The following is a 5,076-nucleotide window of genomic DNA, read 5'->3' as shown; positions in this document are numbered from 1 at the left end:
GGAACCATCATAACTGTGAACAATAAATTAAAGTAAGAAAATACAATACATAATCAAATCGTATAGACTTAATAATCAGTAAAACATAAATACTAAAATAGGCTTAAGTTAATCAATTAAAACAGAAAGATAAAATAAGATACAAAATAGAAAAGTGCTGCAGTAATGCTGTTATTTTCTGTATTTGGGTGGAATATAAATCTTATAAATTAATGTAACATGCTATCTGTTTTATTATGGGACACAGCTAATCATGAGAGTCAGAAGCTAGAGAGAGAGCATCTAGCCATAATACCCTCATACTAGATAGGTATTTATATCTCTATGGGAAGCCCACCTAGTAACTCGAGGTGAGGTGTAGGTATTAGTGTAGGGGTTAGGGGCCACGTTGACATTCAAAGTGAGATGTACGAACAGCACAGTGCTCTCTTGTGAAGATTTGATGACCTTTGGAGTGAGGAAACTCATCCAAAGATGAGATTTGTGCAATGTTCTCTTAACCTAGCTTGATGGACTCTCTACGTGGGTAACAAACTAGGTTGATGAGATTTATGCAATGATCTATCAACCTAGCTTGATGTTACCCATGTAGAGAGTCCATCAAGCTAGGTTAAGAGAACATTGCATAAATCTCATCTTTGGCTGAGTTTCCTCACTCCAAAGGGAGGAAACTCACTATAAAACCAAAACCTACTATGATCACAGAGGCAAAGAACTTTCAGATCTAGTCGTTGGGACAAAACCAACATGGATTTAGCCAAGGGAAGTCTTGCCTCACCAATTTGCTACATTTTTATGAGAATATAAATAAACATATGGATAAAGGTGAGCCCGTTGATATAGTGTATCTGGATTTCCAGAAAGCATTTGACAAAGTCCCTTATGAGAGACGTCTTAGGAAATTAAAATATCATGGAATATGGGGCAGTGTCCTATTGTGGACTGCCAACTGGAAAAAAAGATAGAAAACAGAGAGTAGGGCTAAATGGTAAATTTTCCCAATAAAGTGGAGTGCCCCAGGGATCTGTTCTGGGACCACTGCTTTTTAATATACAGTATTTACAAATGACCTGGAAATGGGAACAACAAGTGAGGTGATTAAATTTGCAGATGACTCTGCTCTTTGGATAAGTTACGCCTATCTGTGCCCTTCTCCTCTATTGCCAATTCCAGACTTCATGTTTTCCACCTGGCTGCGCCGTGTGCTTGGAATATCTTCCTGAACTGGTGTGTCATGCTCCCTCTCTTGCCATGTGTGGCCAGACCTTTGGCCAGCCATTAATTGGCCATAGCTCCTAACCCTTAGAATTTATATCATCTTAAATGGAGACAGCATTCCTGCATAGGCCCTCCCCCAGAGGCTGCCTATGGATGATGATCTTCTGGGCCACTCTCCTTGTGAGAGTGTGGCAGTGTAGATTTGATTTCAAAGAAGGAGGAGTGTTTTCAGTGTGCTCTCCAAATTAGACCTTTAGTTGAATGAGCAGCCTCTCAGCCTGAGTGGCAGCCATTTCATGTTCTGGCTGCTCAGACGCACTGCTCTCCTCTGGCTGATCCTGTAACAGATCAGCCAGTGTGTCCTCTGGCTCCTCTTCCTGCTGCTGCTGCTGCTCATGGGCTCCCTCTCCTTCCTCATCTGAGCTGTCAGGGATTATCCGTGCTGTGGAGGTGCAGGTCCTGGACGGTCATCATCTTTTGCCTCTAGAAAATGAAATAGGTAAATGTCAAATACTGGCATTTGTTGTTGTTTGCAGTTTGGTTCATATTCCCGGCATGCATCACAAGATAGGCCTATTTACTAGTGCTTTGATACAGAGGTATACATGGCCAATCACTATTGCCCTTACTTGGATTTACACTGCAGGTGGGACTCCCTGAGGCAGAAGGAGGGCATAAAGCAGGCTGCATTGCCTGAATTTCTAAGGAGACAGAGCACATAACTGTCCTGTACATATTTGGGTCACAGTGTACCACTGACACAAAGACAAGGCCCTGTCTTTTGAAGACTCGTGAAAGGGGAGAGAAGCACAGAAAGTGAAAGACACCCCTAATGTAATTCCCACTGCTGGGACACAGGACTTTTGGAGTCACTGTGTAGGGATGCATTCACTGTTGGCTGATCCCACCCCATACCATGGAGGAAAAACATTTGCACAAACCCTGCCTTGGGGAGCGAATGCCTAGGAGATAGGAAAACATTACAGCCTAGCGTATTTCAAAATAGGGGCCCTGCGTGTACCTGCACACACATTTTACCCACTCATGTTTTAAATGCACATCCTGTTTTTGCTGGCTCCTCTGTAAGGATGCCTTAGCCCTTAAGTAGTAGGAAAGCACATAAAAAAACCGTATTTGATGTTAATACTGCCATTGGTATAGAACAGTGGTTCCCAACCCTGTCCTGGGAGCCCCCGAGCCAGTCATGGTTTCAGGATATCCACAATGAATATGCATGAGAGAACATTTGCATCCACAATGAATATGCATGACAAAGTTTGCATGTTATGGAGGCAGTGCATGCAAATGTTCTCTCATGCATATTCATTGTGGATATCCTGAAACCATGACTGGCTCGGGGCCCCCAGGACAGGGTTGGGAACTACTGGTATAGAAGGAGATTTTTCTTCCCATATATGTTTACCTTCCCTCTTTGATGGGTAAACTGACATAGGAGAAAGGCCCTACAAAGAACAAACAGCTTTGGTCTATTCAGTGTACATACTGATAGCTACAGATGTAAGCAATAATGATTTGCATAGCATACATGAGCCCATTTGCTATGCCATCATTATACTTAAGGCTATACTGTCTCGCTTATAAAGAAGTACCTGAGAGATATCTGTATACATAGCCAAGTTTTAGAATGCTAAGTACAATGCTCACCTTCCTGCCATTGCTGTTCCATTGTGTCCAGCTGTCCAACTCCACCTACAGCAACTTCAGATAAGGTGCTGAACACCAGCTGCTCTGATGGAGTGAACCTGTTGTGGCTGCCTTGTCCCTCTGAAAGCCTTCTGACTTGCTTCTGCTTTACATGTCTCCTCAGGTCCCTCATATGTGCATCAGCTCCCCAATGCTATGGTTGTGGTGCAACACTGAGTTGACAGAATGCCTGATCTGCTTCCAGAGCTGTTCCTTCCTGTAGGCACCCACCCTCTTGGACTGGGGACTGCACAGGAGATTCTGGAAGTACATGACATGGTCTACAAGCATGTCCACCTCAGCAGGTAGGACGTTAGGCTTCCTTAGGGATGCACCACGTGCCTGAGACATTGTGCAAGTAGGACAGTCAAAGGGGCTATTGATATATTTGTAGTGAGCATAATTTGCACCCCTCCCCATGTACATAACACGCACAGGTGAAAGCAATCTGCACGCATAGCAATTGTGCGCGTAAGCCATTAAAATTGATAGGAAACATGGGCATAGGCTGATTTGTGTGTGCAACCAATTAGTGGTGACGAGTGACATGTGCGTATTTTGCATGGCTTATGCACATATGCGCAAGCATTGCAAAATAAGTGCCGCTTGCAGCAGGACATGCACGCTCATGTTTTAAAATCTACCTTTAAGTGTAGCTGCATTTAAAAAAGGTTTGAACAAGTCCCTGGAGGAAAAGTCCATTAGCCATTATTAAGGTGGAGTTGCAGAAATTCCCTGCTTATTCTTGGAACAAGGAGCTTGGAATCTTTTTATCCCTTGGGATCTTTCCAGGTACTTGTGACCTGGATTGGCCACTATTGGAGACAGGATACTGGGCTTGATGGACCCTTGGTCTGATCCAATATGGCAAGCCTTATGTTCTTAACCATTATCCTTGGCAGAAGAAGGAATATAGAGACTTGGAACTTAATTGCAGAGGTGGTTATTTACATAGTGAAGGCAGAAGGACACCACTGGCAAAACAGAAGATTCCTTAGGGCTACCAAAGAAACAGGAAAGCCAAGCACAGCCATAGAAAAAATGCCACCAACACCATGCTCCATGTGAATTAGAATAATAAAGATACCCTCAAATCTGAAGGACTGTGTGTGCTGGAAAGATATATATATATATATATATATATATATATATATATATATATATATATATATATTCAGATTTCTGAAATAGTTCTGAAGAGGGCTCTTTGTACAAGTTAATATTGCAGATACTATTACAGCATGTATGTTTTGTTGCATGTGTTAATTTTTGTGGTATAACAATTTCAGTTATAGAAAAGGAGGAACGTTAGGAGACTGGAATGATGTTATTGGTAGCTCTGTCATCTACTGGATGTGCCTGAGACTAGCACAACTTTATCTGTGCTATTGTGAAAAGTTTAATGAAAGCATTGTTAAAAGGCTTGCTTGTTAAATATTTTTTATATCCATAATTAATATTTAAAAGACATGTCTGTATGCATTTGGTGTAAGAAACCAATGTGTATGTAACCCCTGCTTTTCTTGGGGTCACCTTCAGATGCTGCACAGGTGGTGAGACACTGCTGCAGCTCCTTCTATTATCCAACCCTATCTACATCATCCTATCACTCGATCATAGATGAAACCTTATCTAATCCCTCTTCCCACCCCTCCTTAACAGGAAAGATACTTGCAGATTGCAGGAGCTGTGCAGGAACAAAGCTCTCTGACCTTTTACTGAAGCTTGGAGAGCAGGAACCCCATAGAAAGCTCTTTAGTGTCCCTAGGTAGGGTTACCTGCATATTATCCTAAAAACCAGACCTGGGAATATTTTTCCTATTTTATATAATCCTCTCACTCAGTTCTCTTTCTCTAGTCATTTGCAAGTGAACCAAAATGGATGCTTAGCAACATTAAAGAACCAAACGCATACAACGTAGATCTACAGCTCCTGGAGTACTCCCGAGCTAATCAGTCTGGTTTTCAGGATAACCACAATACATAAGCATGAAGTAGACTTGCATCCACTGGCTGCATTGTATGCAAATCTATCTCATGTATATTAATTGTGGGTAGCCTGACAATCAGACTGGCTAAGGGACACCCCAGGACCAGCTGTAGAAAATTGTGTTTTATTCTTTGCTTTAAATGCTGCCACCTGTGACATGATCT

Source organism: Rhinatrema bivittatum, chromosome 1 (genome assembly GCF_901001135.1).
Source record: "Rhinatrema bivittatum chromosome 1, aRhiBiv1.1, whole genome shotgun sequence".
NCBI classification, from domain to species: Eukaryota; Metazoa; Chordata; class Amphibia; order Gymnophiona; family Rhinatrematidae; genus Rhinatrema; species Rhinatrema bivittatum.
This window is presented reverse-complemented; position numbering follows the sequence as displayed.